General features: G+C 38.0%; 1 protein-coding gene and 1 pseudogene across 13 annotated transcripts in view; both read left to right on the top strand.

Moving 5' to 3' along the window:
* The window catches only part of CASK (calcium/calmodulin dependent serine protein kinase), a 362,863-nt gene that overhangs the window by 93,931 nt on the left and 241,580 nt on the right, over positions 1–27,352 (top strand). The window lies entirely within an intron of this gene.
* LOC123394753 lies at positions 23,109–23,241 on the top strand (annotated as a pseudogene).

Here is a 27,352-nt window from a genome sequence, read left to right as displayed (position 1 = left end):
CTAGGAACATCGCCGAAGGCAAGGGAAGCGAGGACAAGAATGAACTATTGGGAATTCATCAAGATCAAAAGCTTTTGCACAGCAAAGGAAACAGTTAATAAAACCAAAAGACAACTGACAGAATGGGAGAAGATATTTGCAAATGACATATCAGATAAAGGGCTAGTGTCCAAAATCTATAAAGAACTTAGCAAACTCAACACCCAAAGAACAAATAATCCAATCAAGAAATGGGCAGAGGACATGAACAGACATTTCTGCAAAGAAGACATCCAGATGGCCAACAGACACATGAAAAAGTGCTCCATATCACTTGGCATCATGGAAGTACAAATCAAAACCACAATGAGATATCACCTCACACAGTCAGAATGGCTAAAATTAACCAGTCAGGAAATGACAGATGCTGGCGAGGATGCGGAGAAAGGGGAACCCTCCTACACTGTTGGTGGGAATGCAAGGAGGTGCAACCACTCTGGAAAACAGCATGGAGGTTCCTCAAAATGTTGAAAATAGAACTACCCTACGACCCAGCAATTACACTACTGGGTATTTACCCTAAAGATACAAATGTAGTGATCCGAAGGGGCACGTGCACCCAAATGTTTATAGCAGCAATGTCTACAATAGCCAAACTATGGAAAGAACCTAGATGTCCATCAACAGATGAATGGATCAAGAAGATGTGGTATATATACACAATGGAATACTATGCAGCCATCAAAAGAAATGAAATCTTGCCATTTGCGACGACGTGGATGGAACTAGAGGGTATCATGCTTAGCGAAATAAGTCCATCAGAGAACAACAACTGCCATATTTCCCTGATATGAGGAAGTGGAGATGCAACATGGGTGGTTAAGGGGGTAGGAGAAGAATGAATGAAACAAGATGGGATTGGGAGGGAGACAAACCATAAGTGACTCTTAATCTCGCCAAACAAACTGAGGGTTGCTGGGGCGAGGGGTTTTGGGAGGGGGAGGTGGGGTTATGGACATTGGGGAGGGTATGTGCTATGGTGAGTGCTGTGAAGTGTGTAAACCTGGCGATTCACAGACCTGTACCCCTGGGGATAAAAATACATTATATGTTTATAAGAAATTTTTAAAAATAATTAAAAAAAATTCTTCTTGGTCAGTTTATCACCAGTCACAATAAGCTGTGGTGACACGAGTGTAGGAGCAACTTACGGTACCGTACGGATGACGGAGTTAGTTTTAGGAAGTCTTGGGTTCAGATTTGACCTTGGGCAAGTTACTTTTAAGCCATCTTGAATTTTTTTGCATAATAAGTGTTAAACAAATGTTTTTAAGAATGTGGAATTTGGGTGGCTCAGTTGGTCGGCAACTACGTCCGGCTCAGGTCATGACCCTTAGTGCCAGGATCAAGTCCAGCATCAGGCTCCCTGCTCAGCAGGGAGTCTACTTCTCCCTCTGATGCTCCCGCCTCTCATTCTCTCTCTCAAATAAATAAATAAAATTAAAATAAATAAAAATTTAAAATGTGGAATTTGAGAAACAAAACAGACAGCCATGGGGGAAGGGAAGGAAAAAATAAAATAACATGAAAATTGAGAGGGAGGCAAACCATAAGAGACTGTTAATCAGAGGAAACAAACTAAGGGATGCTGGAAGAAGGTGATGGGGGGGATGGGCATTAAGGAGGGCACTTGATGAAATGAGCGCTGAGTATTCTATGCAACTAATGAATCTCTAAATTCTACCTCAGAAACTAATAAAGTTTTTTAAAAATAAAGTATAATGTCAATAAATGGGAAGGTACAGCATGATGCATCATTAGACATGTCATTTGAGCGCAAACAAAATCAAGAATGCATTTTCATTAAGGACTATTAGGCAGTTTTGATCAAAACATTTTGCTTCACTAAATGGTATCCTAGGGACTGTGCATAACAAAACACCCTAAAACTTGGTGGTGTAAAACAACTGCTTCATATGCTCACAGCTTCTGGGGGTCATCAATTTGGACAGGGCACAGCAGGAGTACGGTTTCTCTCTTCCACAATGTCTGGGGCATAAGCTGGAAAGTTTGAAGGCTAGAAACTGGAATAATCTGCAGGTTTACTCACTTAGTTTGCAGTTGATGCTGGCTGTTGACTGGGAGACCTTAGTTGGGACTCTTGGCCACTCTTCATTTGGCCTCTCCATATGGAGAGGCTTCCTTGCTGCATTGCTGCCAAGTTCCTAGGATGAATGTTGAGAGGTAGAAAACACCAAGTTAAAAGTCACACCATCCTCCATGACTTGAACTTGAAGTACACCATGTCTTTATGGGAAATGGTATGATTCAGTTTGGTACGACTTTCAAGTGTTGAGTCTGTTTTAGGTCCTTTACATTTCTATTTTAAAAATGAGTAAGTTTGCCAGTTTCTGAAAAAAAAAAAAAAAAGCATAGCATTTTGATTGGGGTTATTTTGAATCTATATAATTTGGAGAGATTGAAAATCTTAATATTATTTGAGTCCATAAACACAATATATTTCTCCATTTATACAGTTCTTTACTTTCAGCAACATTTTGCATATTTTTAAAATTTTTATTATTTTTTTAGAAGATTTTTACCTATTGTTAAAAAGAGAGGATGAGAGAGAGTATGAGAGGACGGAGGTCAGCGGGAGAAGCAGACTCCCTGCTGAGCGAGGAGGCTGATGCAGGACTCTGTCCTGGGACTCCAGGATCATGACCTGAGCCAAAGGCACTCGCTTAACCAGCTGAGCCACCCAGGTGTCCCAACATCTGCATATTTTTAAGAGTAGAGATCTTAAATTTATTTTTAGGACCTCATGTTTTTGTAAATGGTACTTTTAATTTTTTATTTAACAGTTGCTAACAGCATATGGAAATAAAGACGGTTGGTTCTCATGTATTGATCTTACATTCATTATCTTGATAAAATCATTAGTTCTAGTAGCTTTTTAAAGATTGCTTAGCAGGGGGGCACCTGGATGGCTCAGTGGGTTAAACCTCTGCCTTCGGCTCAGGTCATGATCTCAGGATCCTGGGATCAAGCCCCACATCAGGCTCTCTACTCAGTGGGGAGCCTGCTTCCTCCCCTTCTCTCTCTCTGCCTGCCTCTCCACCTACTTGAGATTGAAATAAATAATATCTTTAAAAAAAAAAAAAGATTGCTTAGCAGGGCTCCTGGGTGGCTCAGTGAGTTAAAGCCTCTGCCTTCGGCTCAGGTCATGATCCCAGGGTCCTGGGATCGAGCCCCACATCGGGCTCTCTGCTCTGCAGGGAGCCTGCTTCCTCCTCTCTCTCTCTCTGCCTGCCTCTCTGCCTACTTGTGATCTCTCTCTCTCTCTCTCTCTGTCAAATAAATAAATAAATAATCTTTAAAAAAAAAGATTCCTTAGGATTTTCTATTTGCATATTGTGTTATGTGCAAATAAAGACTTTTTATTTCTTTCCATTTCATATGTCTTTTGTTCCTTTTCCTTAACTGCCTGGCTGGGACATCCAGTTATGATCTTGCGGGGTAAAGAATTCACTCTGTCATCATTAAGTATGATATTACCTGTGGGTTTTTACAAATGCTCCCTAGTAGGCTCAGGAATTTTTCTCTTCCTAGAATTTGTTGAAATTTTTATCTTGGACAGCTGTCGAATTTTTAAAAATGCCTTCTTTTTATTTATTGAGATTTTTATATAGGTCTTCTTTATTCTGTTAGTCACACTGATTTTTTTTTAAATATTGAAACAGTTTTTTATTACTAGGATAAACCTCATTTGGTCAGAGTGTGTCAAGCTTTTGATATGTTTGACGGAGCCCATAAATTACTATATTTAAAAGAGAAGGATTTTCGCATCAATGGTTATGAAAGATTTTGCTTTCTAGTTGTTTTTAAGTTTTTATTGGCTTTTGTGTAAGTAGAATCAGGTCATTCTGCTGACCAAACTGCTTTATCCTTTTTTTTTAAGTTTATATTGAATTGGTGTTACTTTTTCTTAATTCATGGTGAAATCCAGCAGTGGAACTATTTGAGCCTGAGATTTTCTTTGTGGGGAGATTTAAAATTATATATTAAATTTCTGTAACAGGTTCAGGGCTATTCAGATTATTTTTCAGTTTGGGTAATTTGAATAAATTAAATAAATAAATAAATTTGTCAATTTATTTTATTTGTAGGGTTTATTAATGTATCTTGTTTATAGTATTCCTTAAAATTTTCCTACCTGACATAGATGTTCTTTTCCTTCCCAATATTAACAATGTTGTGTTCTCTCTTTTTCCTTTATCAGTTTAGCTAGGGGTTTATTATTGATCTTTACAAGAGCAAGCTTTTGATATCATTGACCTATTTGTTCATTTTGTAGGTCATTAACTTTTTATTCTATTTACTTTGTATTTAATTTGCTGTTTTTCTGTCTTCTTAGCATGGAAACAGAAGTCATTGATTTGGGGCTTTTTAACCTCTTCTAATGTAAGCATTTAAATGTATAAATTTCTGTCTTAAAAATTGTCTTAGCTGCATCCCACTGGATTTTTTTAAGGTCAAAATATTTTCTAGTTTCCCTTGTGTGATACCTTCTTGTCCAGTGGGTTATTCTGTACTGTGTTTCTGACTTTTTGAATAATTGCAGCTCTTCTAACTCTGACAACCACCAATCTGTTCTCTGTATCTATGAGTTTTTTTTTTCTTAGATTCCACAGATAAGTGAGATCTTCTGGTATTTGTCTTTCTCTGACTTACATCATTTAGCATAGTGCCCTCAAGATCCATTTATGTTGTCACAAATGGCAAGATTTTTCTTTTTTGTGCCTGAATATTATTCCATGTATTCTCTCTTTCTCTCTTTCACTTTTCATTCACCCATCAATGGACACTTAGGTTGTTTCCATAACTTGGCTATTGTAAATAATACTGCAATGAATGTAAGGGTACAGGTGCCTTTTCAAGTTAACTTTTTTGTTTTCTTCAGATAAATACCCAGAAGTATTTTATCTTAATATTTATTCAGATAAATACCCATATGGCATCTCTTTTTAATTTTCTGAGATATCACTGTACTGTTTCCCATAGTAGCTGCACCAGTTTATATTCCTACCAATAGTGCACGAGGGTTTCCTTTTCTCCGCATACACACTAACACTTGTTATTTCTTGTCTTTTTGATAATAGCCATTCTAATAGGCATGAGATGATATATCATTGCAGTTTTGATTTACATCCTCCTGATTATTAATGCTGTTGAACATCTTTTCATGTACCATTGGTCATCTGGATGTCTTCTTCAGAAAATTGTCTATGCCAATATTCTGCTCACTTTTTTTTTAAAGATTTTATTTATTTATTTGAGAGAGAGCCAGAATGAGAGAGCACAAGCAGTAGTAGCAGCAGAGGCAGAGGGAGCCTGACATGGGGCTTGATCCCAAGACCCCGGGATCATGACCCAAGCCGAAGGCAGATGCCTAACCAACTAAGACATCCAGGTGCCCCTTTTTGCCAATTTTTTAATTGGATTTTTTCTTTTCCTATTGAGTTATGAGTTCTTTATATATTTTGGATATTAACCCCTTATTAGGTACATGATTTGCAAATATTTTCGCCCATTCAGTATGTTACCTTGTATTATATTTTCTTGATAAATTGATCCTTTTATTGTTACGAGGTATCTTTCTTTGTCCTAACATGATGCTAATATAGACACGTCAGCTTTTGAAGATAAGTACTTGAATGGTATATTTTTCCCCATTTTTAAGCCTTAAACCTATTTCTTCACATTTAAAACATTTCCTATAGAAAACATATTGTTGGATCTTGCTTTTTAAAAAAAAATAAATCTGCTTTGGGGCGCCTGGGTGGCTCAGTGGGTTAAAGCCTCTGCCTTCCACTCAGGTCATGATCTCAGGGTCCTGGAATTGAGCCTCGCATCTGGCTTTCTGCTCAGCAGGGAGCCTGCTTCCCCCTCTCTCTCTGCCTCTCTGCCTACTTGTGATCTCTCTCTGTCAAATAAATAAATAAAATCTTTAAAAAAAATCTGTTTTAACAATTTGTCATTTAATTGAAGTATTTAGACCACTTACATATAACTTAAGTATTGGTGTGGTTGGGTTTGATTCATCTTTTTATTCGTCTATTCCTCCTGTCTAGTTTATGTTCTTTTGCCCAATATTTCCCACCAACTTTAGATTTGTTGAGTTCTATTCTGTTCCATTATTTATTTGACAGAGAGAGAGGGAACACAGGCAGGGGGAGAAGCAGGCGCCTCACTGAATAGGCAACCCAATGCGGGGCTTGATCCCAGGAACCTGGGATCATGACCTGAGCTGAAGGCAGATGCTTAATGACTGAGCCACCCAGGCGCCCCTGTTGAGTATTTTTTAACATGCTAGTTTATTCTCAGTGTTTGCTTCTTAGGCAAATTTCTTTTTTTATGTGGTTGCTCTAGGGTTTAAAATACACATTTTTAATTTATCACAGTTTGCATTCAAATAACATTTTACCACTGCACCTGTAGTATAAGCTCCTTAGAACACCTCTTCCCATCCTTTGCACTATTGTTTTCATAACTTTTCTTTGTGTATATGTTAAACCTTGTGTACACTGTTATTTTTACCTTAAAGAATCTTTTGTCTTAGTTTGACAGTTTTATTTCAATATAATTGACCTCCAATAAACTGTACATATAGAAAGTGTACAATTTGATAAATTTTGACACATATATAAACCAATTAGACCATCACTGCAGTTAAGACAATGAATATACCCATCAGGACTAAAAGTTTCCTTATGGACATTTCTAATTTCACCCTCCTTACTTTCCCTGCATTCCCCTGAAAGACTCCAGCCATTCTCCAGACAACTACTGATTTTCTTTCTGTCACTGTAAATTAGCTTATGTTTTCTAGGGTTTCATATAAATGGAATCGTACACTTTGGTCGGGCAGCTTTAACATGTATTAGTAGTTGATGCTTGTTAGTTGCTAGGTAGTATTCCATTAAATGGATATACCACAGTTGGTTTATTCATTGACCTCTTGGTGGACATGTGGGTTGCTTCTGATTTGGGGAAGCAAACTTGCTATGGGGAAGTAAACTTGCTATGAAATTCAATTATTTATATATCCCTTTATTTCTCTTGGGTAAATGAGTGTAATGGCTGAATCGTACAGTACATGTATGTTTAACTTTTTAAGAAACTGTTTTCTGAAGTGATTGTACATTTTACATTTCTACCAGCAGTACATGAGTTTCTCTACATCCTTGACAACTCTTGCTCTGATAAGTCTTTTTGATTTTAACCAAACTACTAAGGATGTATTGGTATCCCTTTGTACTACTAATTTTTATTTCCCTAATTACTAATGATGTTGAGCATTATTTCATGTACTTATTTTACATCTGCATATCTTCTTTGTTGAGATGTCTGTTCAAGCATTTTGCCCTTATCGTATTCAGTTTTCTTATTGATTTATGAGAGTTCTTTATCAATTCTGGATATAAGGCATTAATAAAATACATGATTTGCAAGTATTTTTACCCAGTCCGTGACTTTTAATTTTCTGAACAGTGTCTTTTGAAGATGAGAAGTCATGGTAAAGTCCAGTTTATCAATTTGTTCTTTAATGGGTCACGCTTTTGGTTGTGTTTCTAAGAAATCTTTGCGTAACCCAAGGTCAGTCAGAAAGGTTTTCTCCTATGTTTTTCCTAGAAGTTTAGTAGCTTAGGTTTCGTATTTAGGTCTGTGATCCATTTTGAGTTAATATTTGTATGTGATACAAAGTAAGTATACAGAACTCTTTGTTGAATAGAATCTTCGTTGTCCATTGAATCCTACTTCTAACTTTGTTAGAAGTTGGTGGTACATATAAATATGGGTCTGTTTTAGATCTCTCTATTCTGGGGGCCCCTGAATGGCTCAGTCAGTTAAGCATCTGCCTTCAGCTTAGATCATGATCCCAAGGTCCTGGGATTGAACCCCACATCAGGCTCCCCTGCCTGCTGCTCCCCCTGCTTGTGCTTCCTGTCTGTCTTTCTCTCTGTCTCTCTCCCCCTCTGTCAGATAAATAATATGTGAGACAAAGCTCTCTATTCTGTTCCATTGACCTGTTGATCTGTGTTTAGGGACAATAACATGCCATCTTGATTAGTTTTAAATAAGTTTTGAACTCAGTATTCATACATCAACTTTGTTTTACTTTGTCAAATTTAACTTTTTATGTCATTTGTATTTCCATATGAATTTTAGAATTAGTTTGTCAATTTCTGCCCCAAAAAAGCCTCCTGGGATTTTGACAGGAATTATCTAGAATACAGAGTGTTCTTACCTTTGCATAGTATTATGTTAACTGAAACATGTACATATTGGAGGCAAGTCCTCACTTTGCATGGTTTCAACATGCACATTTTTTCATTTAACACAGTACTTTGCAAAGCAGGTACAGACTGTTTATAGAATAATTTGAGAATTGAGTGCTGTGGTCCCAATGCTTGTTCCCTCCCTGCCAAATTCATATGTTAAAATCCTAGTGCCCCATGTGATAGTATTAGGAAATAAGACCTTTCAGAAATGATTAGGTTTTGAGGATGGAGTTCTTGTGAATGGGATCAGTCCTCTTATAAAATAGACAACAGAGAGCTCCCTAGCCTCCTCCCACCACAAGAGGACATAGTAAGAAGGCACTGGCCATGAACCAGGAAGAGGTCTCACCAGGATGCAGCTATGTTGGTACCTTAATCTTAGACTTTCCAGCCTCTGGATCAGTGAGAAATAAATTCCTATTGTTTATAAACTACCCAGTCTGTGGTATTTTGTCATAGTAGCCCAAAAAGGATAACTATTACTAACATGTTAACAGTATTGAGTCTTCAACCCAATAACGTAATATTTCTCTTTTATTTGTATTTTTAAAAACATCTCTCAGCAGCATTAGTTTTTTTTTAATTTTTAATTTTTTATAAACCTATATTTTTATCCCCAGGGGTACAGGTCTGTAAATCACCAGGTTTACACACTTCACAGCACTCACCATAGCACATACCCTCCCCAGTGTCCATAATCCCACCCCCTTCTCCCAAACCCCCTCACCCCAGCAACCCTCAGTTTGTTTTGTGAGATTAAGAGTCACTTATGGTTTGTCTCCCTCCCAATCCCATCTTGTTTCATTTATTCTTCTCCTACCCACTTAAGCCCCCATGTTGCATCACCACTTTCTCATATCAGGGAGATCATATGATAGTTGTCTTTCTCTGCTTGACTTATTTCACTAAGCATGATACGCTCCAGTTCCATCCATGTTGTCGCAAATGGCAAGATTTCATTTCTTTTGATGGCTGCATAGTATTCCATTGTGTATATATACCACATCTTCTTGATCCATTCATCTGTTGATGGACATCTAGGTTCTTTCCATAGTTTGGCTATTGTGGACATTGCTGCTATAAACATTCAGGTGCATGTGCCCCTTTGGATCACTACGTTTGTATCTTTAGGGTAAACACCCAATAGTGCAATTGCTAGGTCATAGGGCAGTTCTATTTTCAACATTTTGAGGAACCTCCATGCTGTTTTCCAGAGTGGCTGCACCAGCTTGCATTCCCACCAACAGTGTAGGAGGGCTCCCCTTTCTCCGCATCCTCGCCAGCATCTGTCATTTCCTGACTTGTTGATTTTAGCCATTCTGACTGGTGTGAGGTGATATCTCATTGTGGTTTTGATTTGTATTTCCCTGATGCCGAGTGATATAGAGCACTTTTTCATGTGTCTGTTGGCCATCTGGATGTCTTCTTTGCAGAAATGTCTGTTCATGTCCTCTGCCCATTTCTTGATTGGATTATTTGTTCTTTGGGTGTTGAGTTTGCTAAGTTCTTTATAGATTTTGGACACTAGTCCTTTATCTGATATGTCGTTTGCAAATATCTTCTCCCATTCTGTCAGTTGTCTTTTGATTTTGTTAACTGTTTCCTTTGCTGTGCAAAAGCTTTTGATCTTGATGAAATCCCAATAGTTCATTTTTGCCCTTGCTTCCCTTGCCTTTGGCGTTGTTCCTAGGAAGATGTTGCTGCGGCTGAAGTCGAAGAGGTTGCTGCCTGTGTTCTCCTCAAGGATTTTGATGGATTCCTTTCGCACATTGAGGTCCTTCATCCATTTTGAGTCTATTTTTGTGTGTGGTGTAAGGAAATGGTCCCATTTCATTTTTCTGCATGTGGCTGTCCAATTTTCCCAGCACCATTTATTGAAGAGCCTGTCATTTTTCCATTGGACATTCTTTCCTGCTTTGTCGAAGATAAGTTGACTGTAGAGTTGAGGGTCTATTTCTGGGCTCTCTATTCTGTTCCATTGATCTATGTGTCTGTTTTTGTGCCAGTACCATGCTGTCTTGATGATGACAGCTTTGTAATAGAGCTTGAAGTCCGGAATTGTGATGCCACCAACGTTGGCTTTCTTTTTCAATATCCCTTTGGCTATTCGAGGTCTTTTCTGGTTCCATATAAATTTTAGAATTATTTGTTCCATTTCTTTGAAAAAGATGGATGGTACTTTGATAGGAATTGCATTAAATGTGTAGATTGCTTTAGGTAGCATAGACATTTTCACAATATTTATTCTTCCAATCCAGGAGCATGGAACATTTTTCCATTTCTTTGTGTCTTCCTCAATTTCTTTCATGAGTACTTTATAGTTTTCTGAGTATAGATTCTTAGCCTCTTTGGTTAGGTTTATTCCTAGGTATCTTATGGTTTGGGGTGCAATTGTAAATGGCATTGACTCCTTAATTTCTCTTTCTTCTGTCTTGCTGTTGGTGTAGAGAAATGCAACTGATTTCTGTGCATTGATTTTATATCCTGACACTTTACTGAATTCCTGTACAAGTTCTAGCAGTTTGGAGTGGAGTCTTTTGGGTTTTCCACATATAGTATCATATCATCTGCGAAGAGTGATAATTTGACTTCTTCTTTGCCGATTTGGATGCCTTTAATTTCCTTTTGTTGTCTGATTGCCGAGGCTAGGACCTCTAGTACTATGTTGAATAGCAGTGGTGATAATGGACATCCCTGCCGTGTTCCTGACCTTAGCGGAAAAGCTTTCAGTTTTTCTCCATTGAGAATGATATTTGCGGTGGGTTTTTCATAGATGGCTTTCATGATATTGAGGTATGTGCCCTCTATCCATACACTTTGAAGAGTTTTGATCAGGAAGGGATGCTGTACTTTGTCAAATGCTTTTTCAGCATCTATTGAGAGTATCATATGGTTCTTGTTCTTTCTTTTATTGATGTGTTGTATCACATTGACTGATTTGCGGATGTTGAACCAACCTTGCAGCCCTGGAATAAATCCCACTTGGTCGTGGTGAATAATCCTTTTAATGTACTGTTGAATCCTATTGGCTAGTATTTTGATGAGTATTTTCGCATCTGTGTTCACCAAGGATATTGGTCTATAGCTCTATTTTTTTATGGGATCCTTGTCTGGTTTTGGGATCAAGGTGATGCTGGCCTCATAAAATGAGTTTGGAAGTTTTCCTTCCATTTCTATTTTTTGGAACAGTTTCAGGAGAATAGGAATTAGTTCTTCTTTAAATGTTTGGTAGAATTCCCCCCGGGAAGCCGTCTGGCCCTGGGCTTTTGTTTCTTTGGAGATTTTTAATGACTGTTTCAATCTCCTTACTGGTTATGGGTCTGTTCAGGCTTTCTATTTCTTCCTGGTTCAGTTGTGGTAGTTTATATGTTTCTAGAAATGCATCCATTTCTTTCAGATTGTCAAATTTATTGGCGTAGAGTTGCTCATAGTATGTTCTTATAATGGTTTGTATTTCTTTGGTGTTAGTTGTGATCTCTCCTCTTTCATTCATAATTTTATTTATTTGGGTCCTTTCTCTTTTCTTTTTGATAAGTCGGGCCAGGAGTTTATCAATTTTATTAATTCTTTCAAAGAACCAGCTCCTAGTTTCGTTGATTTGTTCTATTGTTATTTTGGTTTCTATTTCATTGATTTCTGCTCTGATCTTTATGATTTCTCTTATCCGGCTGGGCTTAGGGTTTCTTGCTTGTTCTTTCTCCAGCTCCTTTAGGTGTAGGGTTAGGTTGTGTACCTGAGACCTTTCTTGTTTCTTGATAAAGGCTTGTACCACTACATATTTTCCTCTCAGGACTGCCTTTGTTGTGTCCCACAGATTTTGAACCGTTGTATTTTCCTTATCATTTGTTTCCATGAATTTTTTCAGTTCTCATTTAATTTCCCGGTTGACCCATTCATTCTTTAGAAGGATGCTGTTTGGTTCTTTCCAAACTTCCTCTTGTGGTTGAGTTCTAGCTTCAGAGCATTGTGGTCTGAAAATATGCAGGGAATGATCCCAATCTTTTGATGCCAGTTGAGTCCTGATTTAGGACCGAGGATGTGATTTATTCTGGAGAATGTTCCATGTGCACTAGAGAAGAATGTGTATTCTGTTGCTTTGGGATGAAATGTTCTGAATATATCTGTGATGTCCATCTGGTCCAGTGTGTCATTTAAGGCCTTTATTTCCTTGTTGATCTTTTGCTTGGATGATCTGTCCATTTCAGTGAGGGGAGTGTTAAAGTCCCCTACTATTATTGTATTATTGTTGATGTGTTTCTTTGATTTTGTTATTAATTGGTTTATATAGTTGGCTGCTCCCACGTTGGGGGCATAGATATTTAAAATTGTTAGATCTCCTTGTTGGACAGACCATTTGAGTATGATATAGTGTCCTTCCTCATCGCTTATTATAGTCTTTGGCTTAAAATCTAATTGATCTGATATAAGGATTGCCACTCCTGGTTTCTTCTGATGTCCATTAGCATGGTAAATTCTTTTACACCCCCTCACTTTAAATCTGGAGGTGTCTTCGGGCTTAAAATGAGTTTCTTGGAGGCAACATATAGATGGGTTTTGTTTTTTTATCCATTCTGATACCCTGTGACTTTTGACAGGGGCATTTAGCCCATTAACATTCAGGGTAACTATTGAGAGATATGAATTTAGTGCCACTGTATTGCCTGTATGGTGACTGTTACTGTATATGGTCTCTGTTCCTTTCTGATCTACCACTTGTAGGCTCTCTATTTGCTTAGAGGACCCCTTTCAATATTTCCTGTAGAGCTGGTTTGGTGTTTGCAAATTCTTTCAGTTTTTGTTTGTCCTGGAAGATTTTTATCTCTCCTTCTATTTTCAATGATAGCCTAGCTGGATATAGTATTCTTGGCTGCATGTTTTTCTCGTTTAGTGCTCTGAAAATATCATGCCAGCTTTTTCTGGCCTGCCAGGTCTCTGTGGATAAGTCTGCTGCCAATCTAATATTTTTACCATTGTATGTTACAGACTTCTTTTCCCGGGCTGCTTTCAGGATTTTCTTTTTGTCACTGAGACTTGTAAATTTTACTATTAGGTGACGGGGTGTGGGCCTATTCTTATTGATTTTGAGGGGCGTTCTCTGAACCTCCTGAATTTTGATGCTCGTTCCCTTTGCCATATTGGGGAAATTCTCCTCAATAATTCTCTCCAGTATACCTTCTGATCCCCTCTCTCTTCTTCTTCTGGAATCCCAATTATTCTAATGTTGTTTCGCGTTATGGTGTCACTTATCTCTCGAATTCTCCCCTCGTGGTCCAGTAGCTGTTTGACCCTCTTTTGCTCAGCTTCTTTATTCTCTATCATTTGGTCTTCTATATCACTAATTCTTTCTTCTGCCTCATTTATCCTAGCAGTGAGAGCCTCCATTTTTGATTGCACCTCATTAATAGCTTTTTTGAGTTAGATTGGTTAGATTTTAGTTCTTTTATTTCTCCAGAAAGGGCTTTTATATCTCTCGAGAGGGTTTCTCTAATATCTTCCATGCCTTTTTCGAGCCCGGCTAGAACCTTGAGAATTGTCATTCTGAACTCTAGATCTGACATATTACCAATGTCTGTATTGATTAGGTCCCTAGCCTTCGGTACTGCCTCTTGTTCTTTTTTGTGTGTTGAATTTTTCCGTCTTGTCATTTTGTCCAGATAAGAGTATATGAAGGAGCAAGTAAAATACTAAAAGGGTGGCAACAACCCCAGGAAAATATGCTTTAACCAAATTAGAAGAGATCCCAAATCGTGAGGGGGGAGAAAGGGGATAAAAAGAGGTTCAAAAAGGAAGAAATCAAAGAAAAGAATTAAAAAAAAAAACAAATAAGAAAAATATAAAAAAGAAAAAAATATACATTAGATAAACTAGTTAAAAAACGTTAAAAAAGAAAAAGGTAAAAGTTAAAAAAAAATTTTACCAGAAGGCGAGAAAAAAACAAAAAAAGAAAAAAGAAAAAAATTAAATTAACTGCAAGACTAAAAAAAATCACAGGGAAAAAGCCATGAGTTCCGTGCTTTGCTTTCTCCTCCTCTGGAATTCTGCTGCTCTCCTTGGTATTGAAACCACACTCCTTGGTAGGTGAACTTTGTCTCGGCTGGATTTCTAGTTGATCTTCTGGGTGAGAGGCCTGTTGTAGTGATTCTCAAGTGTCTTTGCCCCAGGCGGAATTGCACCGCCCTTACCAGGGGCCGGGGTGTGTAATCCGCTCGGCTTTGCCCTCAGGAGCTTTTGTTCCCTGAGCGCTTTCTGTAGAGTCCGGAGGACGGGAAAACAAATGGCGGCCTCCTGGTCTCTGGCCCGGAGGAGCCGAGAGCCGGGGGCCCCACTCCTCAGTGCGCCCTCAGAGAACAGCGCCCAGTTACTCCCGTCTGCCTGACCTCCGGCGGCCAGCCGCGCTCCGAGCTCACCGAGCCTGCGACCGGTTCAAGGTAACCCCAAGCTGCGAGCTCACTGTCGGCTCTGTCTCTGTAGCTGGCTTTCCCGTTCCAATACCCGCAAGCTCTGCGACACTCAGACACCCCTGATCCTTCTGTGACCCTGCGGGACCTGAAGCCACGCTGACCCCGCGTGGGCTTCGCCCCGGTTTAGCCTCTGGAGCGATGTCCCTCAGCGGAACAGACTTTTAAAAGTCCTGATTTTGTGCGCCGTTGCTCCGCCGCTTGCCGGGAGCCGGCCCCTCCCCCAGGGTCTATCTTCCCGTCGCTTTGGATTCACTTCTCCGCTGGTCCTACCTTTCAGAAAGTGGTTGTTTTTCTGTTTGCAGAATTGCTGTTCTTCTTCTCTTCGATCTGCTGATGGATTTTCAGGTGTTTGCAATCTTTAGATAAGCTATCTAGCTGATCTCTGGCTAGCTGAAGTAGTCTCAGCCTGCTACTTCTCCGCCATCTTGACTCCTCCCTGCAGCAGCATTAGTTTTTAATGTAAATGTTTTTCACATATTTTATAAGATTTATCTCTATGTATTTCCTATATTTGGTGTGATTGTAAATGGCACTTTTTAATTTCAATTCCCATTTTTTTTTGTTGCTGGAATATATAAATACAATTGATTTATATATCAGTCTTCCACAGTCTTGCTAAACTCAGTGGGTCTAGTAGCTTTTTTGTAGATTTCGTATGGTTTTTTACATGAAAGAGCATGTCAGTTATGTCATCTTTAATATAGTAAACATTATCTCTTTTCCAATTTACACTTCTCTTGGTTTGGTTTTCTTGCCTTATTGCATTGGCTAGAACCTCCAGTATAATGGTGAATAGAAGTCATAAGAGCAGATACTATCTTATTCCTGATCTTGTATCATAAAGTATCATGTTAACGGTTAGGCCTTTCATGGATAACCATTTTCAAGTTGAAGAAGTTGCCTTCTTTTCTTAATTTGCCAAGGTCTTTGGGGGGGAGTTGGTTTTTTTTTTTTTACTCAGGAATGGATGGTGGATTTTGTCAGATTATTTTTCTGACATTTCTGACGTATCTCATTTATTGAGATAATCATGAGTATTTTTCTTTTTAGTTTATTAGTGTAGTGGATTATATTGATTTTTATAATGACAAACCTATATTCTTAGAAATTTTGGATGTTTGTAGTTTTCTCCTTTTTTTGGTAATATCTTTGTCTGGTTTTGGTGTCATGGGAATGCTAACCTCATGGAATGAGTTGGAAGTGTTCCTACCTTTTCAGTTTTGGGAAATTGATTTGTGTAATATCTCTTTCTTTTTGTCTTGATCACCCTGGCTAGAGGTTTAGCAATTTCATTGACCTATTTCAAGAATTAGGGATTTTTTCCATTTTTCTTCTATTTCATTTATTCCCATTTTGGGCTTTATTTCCCCCCCCCCACTTTTGTATCTTTATTTTTATTTCATTTGCTCATCTTTTGCTTGTTTCTTAATTTGCAAACTAAAATCTTTGAGTTGAAACCTTTTTTTTAGAGGGGAGGAGGGGCAGAGGGAGAGCAAGAATCTTAAGCAGGCTCCACCCCAGCATGGACCCCAGTGTAGGGCTCTATCTCATGACCCTGAGATCAGACCTGAGCCAAAATAAAGAGTTGGATGCTTAACCTATTGAGCCATCCTGGTGCCCCTGAGGCCTTTCTTCCTTACTATTGTGGGTATTTGATGCTATAAATTTCACCCTAAGTTCTGCTTTAGTTATATTTTATATTTTTATTCAGTTGAGAAAATTTTCAGTTTTCTCTTTTGATTTCTGCTTTGACCCATGGGTTATTAGAAGTGTTATTTAATTTCCAAATAGTTAAACTCAGATATTGAGTTCTAATTTCATTAGGATCAGAGGACACGCTTTGTGTGACTTGAACTGAATATGAATGAATAAGTTTTAAATTAATTGAGACATTTTTAGTGGCCCACAGTATGGCCCATTTTGGCAAATGTTCCATGTGCAATTAAGTAGAAGGTATAATTTCCTCTTGTTTTGTGTAGTGTTCTAAGCATATTTCAAGTTAACTGATAGGATTGTTCAACTCTTCTATATCCTTGTGGATTTTCTGCCTATTTTATCTATTATAATTGTCGATCTATTTCTTAATGTACTATCATTTTGTTCTTTCCTGTATTCTGAAGCTCTGTTAGGTGCACATACATTTAGGAATGTTATACCCTCCTGATGACTTGACTGCCTTATTACTATCACCTTTTTTTGTTCCTGTTTTTTCCTTTTGCAATGTGGTTTTTTTCTTCTGGCTGCTTTAAAATTTTTGTTTTTATCACTGGTTTTATGCTGTCCATTATTGATGTGACTTATGTTGTTGTTGTTTGTATTTTATTTATTTATTTATTTTAAAGATTTTCTTTATTTGACACAGAGAGATCACAAGTAGACAGGCAGGCAGAGAGGGGGGGAAGCAGGTTCCCTGGTAAGCAGAGAGCCCGATGTGGGGCTTGGTCCCAGGACCCTGAGATCATGACCTGAGCCGAAGGCAGCAGCTTAACCCACTGAGCCACCAAGGCGCCCCTGTTGTTTGTATTTTAATCTGCTTAAGGTACTTGGAGTTTCTTGTACTGGTATGCAAATTTGGATATTATTTCTTGATGGGTTTTAATTCTGTCTCTACCGTTCTCTCTTCTCTCCAGAGGCTTTGCATGATAGACCCCTTAGTATTGTCCCACATGTCATTGAGTTTCTGTACTTTAATCTCAGTCTTTTTTTTTCTCTTAGGAAACTTCATGCTTTATATCGGGAAAATTTCTGTTCCATGTCTTTAACTTCACCATTTCATGCATTGTCTAATGTTCTGTTTAGTTCATCCAGTGAACTTTTCGTTTAAGGTAATATATTTTCTTCAATTCTAGAAGCTCCTTTTCGTTCTTTTTTATTTTTTCTGTTTCTTTCCTCATAAAGTTCATGCTTTCTTTTAAATCCTTGAGCATATTCCCAGGATATTTTGAAGCTCCTGCCTTACATAATGTCTTCATGTCTGCCATTTATAGGTCCATTTGTGTTGATTAGCCTTTTTGTTGTTCTATTTTATAGTTTGGTGCTTCCTTTGATTAGACCACATCTAGAGTAGCCTTTATTCTAGGGCTTAGTTGAGCTCCATACTTAGATGTGACTTTTCTGAGATCTCTACTGATTGTCTTTAGAGTTCAGGGAGGCCTCTCTTGAACTTACTAGAACTCCAGTGTCTCCATGCTCTTTTTGCCCAGCCTCATGGAGTTTCAACCTATGCGTGCGCAAATTATTATTAAGGTAAAGACACATAGTGTTCTTTGTGCAGATTTTGGGAACTTTTTCTATACTTAGCTCCATTCTCCTTGGTATTCTGCTGTGAACATTCCATTTTCCTCAGAGTTCTTCCTGAACTGTGATCTCTATGTCCTCAACTCAGTGACATGCCGTGCTCTGCTTTGTTTCCCCTCCTTGTACTGGGAATTAGGAAATGCTTCCAGAAAGAAGCCAGGCCTGTCATTAAGCATTCACTCCATTCGTTTTCCCTCCCATAGGAATCATAATCCTTTACTGCCTGTTGGGTCCCAATGACTGAAAATATTCAGACTTTTAGTTTAGTGAGAGAAAAAAGTTCTGTTCCAATTAAACTTTCATGATTAGAAGCAGAAGTCATTATCATGGCATTTAATGTGATTTTAAAGAATCTTAATTCTAATGACTTTACTATTGGGTAAAATTTGTCAAATACAATGGTAGAACTTAGCTTGTTTCCATTAATGCTCTGCATTTCTGATGTAATTAAAAATAGAAGTTTGTGAAGTTGAAATAGAAGGATAGAATTTTACAGTGCACAAATTAGTAGTAGAGTAATATGCCAACAATAGCTAAAATTTTTTAGCATTTTAGTGATGCAAGGCACCTTACTAAAACGTGTCTCAGCTCTCAGTACAGTCTTATTGTTTAGGTATTATATTATGCTCATTTTAGAGATGAAGGAATTGAAACTTATAAGTAGTTAAGTGATGTGTTTAAGCTCACTTACCAGTTGAGTAAAGAGCAGAGCCCAGATTCCATCTCAGTTCTGACAAACTCCCAAAGCCCTGTTTATCAACACCATGGCCATGCTGCCTTTAAAAGAAGTATATGGATGGGCCGCCTTGGTGCCTCAATCTGTTAAGTGTCTGCCTTTGGCTTGGATCATGATCTTAGGGGGTTGGGATTGAGCCCCACAGTGGGCTGCCTGCTCAGTGGGGAGTCTCCTTCTCCATCTTCCTCTGCCTGCCCCCATGCTTGTGCTCTTGCTCTCTCACGCTGTCTCCCTCAAATAAATAAATAAAATGTTTTTTATAAAAAGTATATGGGTAGCTGTGACTGTTATGGAATCAGCTTCAGTGTACTGGGAGTCTGGGATGCAATACTTTTGGGCCCCATTTCTAGGTTTTTTACAGCAGTCTTGAGTCATATTTTTACCTCCTTTTACTTCAAAAGTCAAGTCAGACATCGTTTAAGTAACATTAAGGGCTGGTTTTCCATTTATCAACATGTAAGTAGAAATGTAAGGCAAGGTTAGATAGTTAGAAACCTTGTCATTGGCTATGATTTTTACTGTAATTCTATGTTAAGGCAGTTTTTTAAGAATGATAAAATACCAGAAAGTAGAATTACATGACTGGAAAGTGGTGGCCAAATATACAGAAGCAAAACATTCAGTGATTTGCTAAGTCTGAAATTATTTTAAAATTAAAAGTTTTTAAAATAAAAGATTTACTGAAAATAGTTCTCTTTGGAGTTTTCCCACCAACTTTCTATATTAATAGATTATTTCATTTTGACTTTTATTTCTAGGTACTGTTTTTCTTATTTTGGTTTAATTTTGTTTTGCAATTAAGTAAAACATTTACATGGTCACAAAGACTAATTTTAAGAAGTGTATCTTCCATCCCTAGTATCTTCCTCCTCTGTAAGTAACCATTTGCATTAGCTGGTTTATTCTTTGTTGTCTTTTCTTAAAAATCATAAGTAAACACACAAACATACTTTGCTCTTTCTTACGTAAATGGTGGCATATTCTACACACTGTTCTTTTTTTTTATGAGAAAGAGCGCACACGTGTGATCAAGGACATGAGGGGGCAGAGGGAGAGGGAGAGAGAATCTGGAGCACACTCTTACCGAGTGCAGAGTCCACCACAGGACTCCATCTCACAACCCCAAGGTCATGACCTGAGCGGAAGTTAAAACTCAGATACTTAACTGACTGCACCACCTAGGCACCCCTTCTGGGTCTTTAGGTTTTGGGGGTTTCCCCCCACTAATTAATATACATTCTAGAGTTTACTTCATAACAAAATTTTCCTTGTTTCCTTATCTTTTATTAGGTTTACAATCTTCAAAATCTTATTTGGGGGCACCTGGGTGGCTCAGTGGGTTAAAGCCTCTGCCTTCAGCTCAGGTCATGATCCCAGTATCCTGGGATTGAGCCCTGCATCAGGCTCTCTGCTCAGCAGGGAGCCTACTTCCCCTCTCTCTTTCCACCTCTCTGCCTACTTGTGATCTCTGTCTGTCAAATAGTAAAAATCTTTAAAATCTTTTTGGTAAATATTTATCATCTACTTTATATGTTTTCCATCAAGTGGATGCTGGCATTTTGGAGAAAATGGAGAAGTGCAATGTGCAGTTTTCACCCTTAAGAAACTTATGGAATTTTAAACTACTTTTTAAAACATCTACCTCTCCCTGATGTACAGTAGCTAATCCAGTAATACTTTTATTTTTTTAACCATCTATTTTTCTAGAAAACACAAGTAGAGGGCTTTTGTCATCTATTACTATTTCACTGAATGTGATTTCAGTACTATTTATAAGCATCCTAGCAAAAGCATCCCAACCCTGACAACATTTAGATATCTGATCATCAGGTGTGTGTCAGAGAAGAAAGTCGTGTGACATTTAGAAATGCTTTAATTTTAAATAGTCCTGTTAATTTCAATTCCTATGAAGTCATAATGTACCAGATACTCTGGATTATTATAATTAAAAAAAAAATCCAGTGCCCCTTTCTCCTCTATATTACTCTAACCATTTTCTTTGTACCATGTTCCTGTCCTGTACCTCATCTCTCTGCACTCTTATCCAATATTCACTCTTCTCCAATATTCCTTATTGCTTTAACAGCCCCACCTCATAAGGTGCTGGACTTATTTCCCTTAAAGACTTATGTGATGTCCATATGGGAGTATCAGCCCAGATTTTTTTTTTTTTTTTGAGAAAGGGGGAAGTGGGGAAGCACAAGCAAGCATGAGCAGGGGAAGCAGGAGAGGGAGAAACAAGTTTCCCCCACTAAGCAAGGTGCCGGATGCAGGCTTTGATCCCAGGACCTGGTATCATGACCTGAGCCAAAGGCAAACGCTTAACAGACTGAGCCACCTGGCCCCTTCTCCCCAACACCCCCAACCCCCGCCCTGACTTTTGAAAGCAGCTCACATATGGTGCTTTGTCACAGTGGTGGCCATATATCTGTGCTAGGCAGGGCACTTCCAATCTCTGTGTTGGCTGCCTGGGGACACTGTCTCAACTCTATTTCAAGATCTGTGTTCGACTTTGCATCTTTGAATTTAGTATCTTTCCTCAGAAGCCTATCCATAGTATTTGGCTTCTCGCACCTCTTTTGTCCTGGACCTGTTCACCTTGTCACTCCTCAACTCTGCATATGATGCCATCTCTTCCTTCCCTCTCCCCTTTCCCCCCATACCCTGTGTGTTTCCTGATCTTTTCAGTCACTGTACATTGCTTCACTGGAGAATAACCTTTGTTGCCAAATCCACAAATACAAAGCTAGGAAATGTATCTGTCTAGTCTTCTGAGGAAGGACTTCGTATGCTTCCTCATGCATTGGAGGTTGCAGCAAGATTAAGTGGCTGAAACTAGTGAAGGAACATGTTTCAAGAAAGTTCATGTAATTTCATTACATAAATGTAGATTTGGTAATCTGGCACCTACCACAGTAATTAAAGCATTTCCTACAGTGAAGGCTTTTGAGAAAATACTATGCAAGAAGAAGCCCCACAAAAGCCTTTTTTAATTCAGAAAATTGATTCTATGCTCACAAAGTCAGCATTTTCTCTCAGCAGGCACTGCAACTAATGACATTAATGAGACCAGTGCCGTATTTTTTTTAAAAAAGAAAGAAAAATCGGCAAAACAGAGAATTTTAAAGGAAGTTATTTCTAGTGGTCTGCTTGAAGATTGTAATTAACCAAGAAAAAAAGCAATTTTAATTGTGGTTTTTAGTACTTATTACCAGTGCATCAAATGACTTTTAAAAATCATTTGTTGAGTGCTTATGTTAAAATATAAAATGAGTATAGTATAGTATAAAATGAGTGCTTATGTTAAGGCAGGAGAGCCATCAGTCTATAGGACAAAGCCTCGGATTTAGTTGATAGTATCCAATACCCGAATGAATCTTACCATGGTTTAGATGATGCCTTTTGAATTTGTTACTGTAACAGAAAGGCTTTTTTTGTTAATATTACAGATGAAAACAAACACTAAATTGCCTAATGAATGAAGTTGAAACAATAAATAGCTTGAAATTCCTTATTTTTGTTGATGGTGATATGCTTTGGCAGCCCTAGCATATCTCATCAGCTTTGTTATCCTTTACAAGGAACTTTATAAATATAAATATAAAATAACAGTTCCCAGAAAAGAGGAGAGCCATGCCCAGTGTTGAGCTACTTACAAAGTAAACGTGTCACAAATTGCTGGTGTCACCTTAGCAGTTTTAGTTGGAAAGCTGGACTTTCTAAGGACACTGGTTCACAGCTGTGCTCTTTTTTGTCTTCTATATCTCAAGTTTTTTTGTTCTGTTGTATTTTAAATGTGTGTTTCTCTATACATATGTATAAACATTTAGCAAATGGTGGGTTGATGCCAGTGTAAGAAAATCTTCACTCCCAGCTCCAAAAATTCTGAAGCTTTGTATGTCATAGAGAATTGGTGAGAGAATACGACCAATTGAATATTTTTTCCTAAATCACTTGAAAATCATTGTTATACTTTTTTCTTAATATACGGATAATTTATGCCCTGTAGATTGGAATACATGTTGGAGCCCAAGGAATGGGGTTAGGGTATAATAAAAAGGAACAAGTACACCACTGACTTTATAAATGAAAATTCTAAATATAGATAAGTATATATCCCTATCTTTAACATATTTGTGTATTTTTTCTAGTGGCCTTTATAACAGGGAGCACTTGCTATTTCCTTATAGTTACATTTTTATTTAGTTTTTAAATTTGTAAACATTCAAAACCTCAGTCATCTTGACTTTACTGATATCTCCCTTTTCTTCACTAATCATTAATATATGTATCACTTCTCGGCCTTTTGGCTAAGATCAAGTGTACTAATCATTAATATATGGTGTTGGATGAATTAAATATAAAGTTCTATTCTGGTTCTTTAAACTTTTATACTTTTATCTAAGTAATATAAGCACATAGGTTTTAAAAGTTAAGTCATATTACTTCTAATAATAGCAAAATGCAATCTCTGTTCTAATTCATTCCAAACCCTCCAGTCTGTTATCTGAGATAACTACTGTAATCATTTTTTTCTGTTTTTTTTGTAGCTATGCACATATGCTTATATTACTACTTCTTGATTTAGATATTATCAGTTATTGATATACTGCTGCAAAAGATGTAGCTCTCCTGTGTTGCTACCCCCATCCCTCTTCACTTTCCTTTTCCCATTTTTATAACATTATGTATATCTGAGTCATCAGTGTAATGTGATTATATTTCTTACATAATTTATTGCTATGCCACAAATAAATAATTGACTTATTTCTTTGTGTTTTTTTTTTTTGTATTATAGCAAATTCACTCTCAGACTGTCCCACTGAGCTATATATATTCTCAGTATGTTATGTTCAGCCTCATTGGATAATTTATCTCATTTTTTGTCTTGGCGACAAAAAGGTGCTTCTTGCCCTTCATCTATCTATCTGTTTCATTCAAAATTGGTTGCAGTCTTGGCCTACTGGACTGTCATCATGGGAATTCTCTTTGCCTTTCATTTGTGCTAGATTTCCTGTTTCCTAGATTTCCTGTATTTTTCTATTTTCATCTTCATTTTGGCAAGGTATGCCCTCTAGTAAGTTCCAGAGAAAGGTACATTTTTTGAGGTATCTGAAAATGTCTTTATTGTACTCAAGCAATTTGATAATTTCACTGGGTATAGAACTCTAGATTAGAAGTCACTTTCCCTCAAAATGTGTATAAAAGCTTATATTCTGAGGGGAGCCTGGGTGGTTTAGTCAGTTAAGAGTCCTACTCTTGATCTCAGCTCAGGCTTTGATCTCAGGGCCTTGAGATCGAGCCCAACATTGGGCTACATGGTAGGCTGGGAGCCTACATTTTTTTTTTAAAAGATTTTATTTATTTATTTGACAGAGAAAGAGAGAGATCACAAGTAGGCAGAGAGGCAGGCAAAGAGAGAAGGGGAAGCAGGCTACCTGCTGAGCAGAGAGCCCGATGTGGGGCTTGATCCCAAGACCCTGAGATCATGACCTGAGCCAAAGGCAGAGGCTTAACCCACTGAGCCACCCAGATACCCCAGGAGACTACCTTAAAAAAGAAATAAGAGGTTATACTCTACCACCTGGTTGGAGCACTGGGTATGGTACAAAAACAATGAATACTGCTATGCTGGAAAGAAATTAAAAAAAAAAAAAAGCTTATACTCTAAAACCCAATGACTTGGGTTCACATCAGCTGTGTGGCTTGGGCAAGTCACTTAACCTCTCTCTGTACCCATTTCCTCATCTAAAAATTGAGTGTAATAATCTTTCCTACTCCAGAGCTATTGAGAAGATTGAGTAACACAAGTAAAGCACTTAGAACAGTGCCTAGCCCTTTTTCCCTTTCTCTGTAAACCTTAATGATATTCTCTTTATCCCAATACCCTAAAATTTCATGGTGCTGTGCTTTAGTGTAGGCATTTTTAAAAGTTATTATGCTGGGTTCTTAGAAATCTTTTTAAAATCTTTTTAAATGCATTGTTCCTAAGTTCAGAGAAGTTTCTTTTTTTATTTCTTAGATAAATTTCTTCCCCCTACTTTTCTCTATTCTCCCTTTCTGCAGTTGCATGTTATTTAAATAATATCAGTTCACAGGATTGATTTTTATCTCTAACCTTTTCCCCTATTTCCTTTTGTTTTTTGGTCTTTCTGTTCTACTTTGAAATACTTTTTCAATTTAATCTTCTAACCCTTTTATTTGAATCTTCTGTTTTAAGTCTCATTTTTAAAAATTTTCAAGTCCCTTCCTAAATGTCTGCATTTAAATTATTAGTATTATATAGTTTCCTGTTTTTCATAGGTTTCATTCTTCTCTATCTCAAAATACTGTATGTTTTTGGTTTTATTTATTTATTTGACAGAGATCACAAGTAGGCAGGGAGGCAGGCTCCCTGCTGAGCAGAGAGCCCGATTCAGGGCTCGATCCCAGGACCCTGGGATCATGACCTGAGCTGAAGGCAGAGGCTTAACCCACTGAGCCACCCAGGCGTCCCAAAATACTGTATTGTTTTTTAATTTTCTCTTCCTTGGGGCGTCTGTGTGGCTCAGTAGGTTAAAGCCTCTGCCTTTGGCTCAGGTCATGACCCCAGGGTCCTGGGATCGAGCCCCACATTGGGCTCTCTGTTTAGCAGGGAGTCTGCTTCCACCCCTCTCTCTCTCTCTGCCTGCCTCTCTGCCTACTTGTGATCTCTGCCTGTCAAATAAATAAATTAATAATCTTTTAAAAAAAAATTTCTCTGCCTTGTTTTTATAGGAAATGGTGTTCTCAGATATAATTTTTTCTATTTTTTTTTTATCTCTTTTAGAAGCTTTCCCCAAATGTCTGGTGATCCTTGGCTGCTCTTTCATTTTTATGATGAAAGTATTGAGTTGCCTAGAAACTCTTTATACATTGGTAACTTAATATAGGTGATCCAACAAGGACTGGACCATTTTTCAAAGCCCCAATGGATATTAGTATCTGTAGGTCTTTTGTTCTTAAGCAGGTCAGTTTCACAGTGAACAATCTTTCAGTCGTCTACTTTGGGATAGGGGTGTTTTATTTGGAGGGTGAGGGGGTGATGGCTGTACATAGGTCTAAGCCTGATGGCAATGGTTCTAAGCTGCCTTGAGGAAGGAGGCTGAGGGTTTTTATTTTAACGTGTTTTATTTAACACCTAAACTTTTTTTTAATCCTCCTGTTGAAGTATGGTGCATGATTTTGACCAGAACTTTGAGTGTGGTATCCAAAATCTCCAAAGAGTTTGGGAGGGAGGCATAATTTTCTTGGTCAAGGATATCTAGGGTCAGGTTGCCTCAGCAAATGTTCATCCAGTCCTTTTGTCTGCTCCAACATACAGCCTTGCCTTCAAAGATGTTTCCTTTTCTTAAAATTTTTCCTGCATTTCCTTTTCCTAAAACTTTCTTGGAAACACTTTTATAGGCATATCAGCTTGCTGTTTACTGGCTTGCCTTGTTGCAGACGATATGTCAGTTCAGGTCAATAAACAAATACCAAAAAGGATTAGATGTGCAAGAAATTTATTAGGAAACTACTTCTGAGTGAAAACGAAAGGGGAAGGAGCCAGAGGAGGCTGGGAGAGCCATCACAGGTTACACAGGTCTGACTTTTTGGGGAGGAGACTGGGTAAGAAAAATCTTAGACTAAGGTGCAGTTTCAAGAAAGTTTTGGTGAGGCCTGTTGGGAGACCTCAAGCCAGTGTTGGCCATCAGAGTCCTGTATCATAGAAATGAGCCTGCTGCTTTTAGTCACTGGCTGAGAATAGCCTGTGAAAGGCATGGTGTTGGTGGGATCACAGTGATGGATTTCTAGTGCTACACTTGGGATTGTCAGTTGTTTGCAATCCCCATGGTCAGAGATTGGGAGTCTCATCTTATGGCTCCCACATTTGGATTTCAGCTTTCTCTGATCCACTAACTTTGCCCATTCACTTCTACCATCCGAGATTTTGTTTCCCTACCTAGTGTGCTGCTCCCTCTTCTCATTCTCTTAATCTTTGTGGGTCTAGCATTTAGACCACCATATTTAAGTAGAATTATTGGTTTACTTATGCACACATTTGATTTATGATTCCCTAAATCATATACATTATATATTTATTGTATGAATCTCTGGTTAACCTCTCCTACAATATAACACTCTCTGGTCTTATAATGATTGTGATTTGGAACTTTCTGGGAGCAACAGGAGCTAAGGATGAAGACCTAAGCAGGGGCCACTTCACTGGAGATCTCTTTCTTCATTATGCAGAAAAATTGTGGGAGAGAGGGTGAGGGTGGTGGTTATTAAAATCACTGGTTGATCTTTGGGCCCCTTTCTCAGTCCAAGCTAGTAGATCTGGGGTGTGGGCCAGGAGTCTGTTTTTAAAATAAGTACTGTAGTGATTCTGAAAAGCTCCAAATGGACCAATAAGCCACATCTAAGGGGAATGGAGTTTGAGTGTGGGAAAATATAGTCAGATATGATTGACTTTTCATTTTAGAGCTCTTTGACCATAGTTATGAGGATGAGATTTGAGGGCTTTTGCCATT

Source organism: Mustela putorius, unplaced genomic scaffold (genome assembly GCF_011764305.1).
Source record: "Mustela putorius furo isolate JIRA1106 unplaced genomic scaffold, ASM1176430v1.1 tig00003836_pilon_pilon_pilon, whole genome shotgun sequence".
Taxonomy (NCBI): Eukaryota; Metazoa; Chordata; class Mammalia; order Carnivora; family Mustelidae; genus Mustela; species Mustela putorius.
This window is presented reverse-complemented; position numbering and strand designations above follow the sequence as displayed.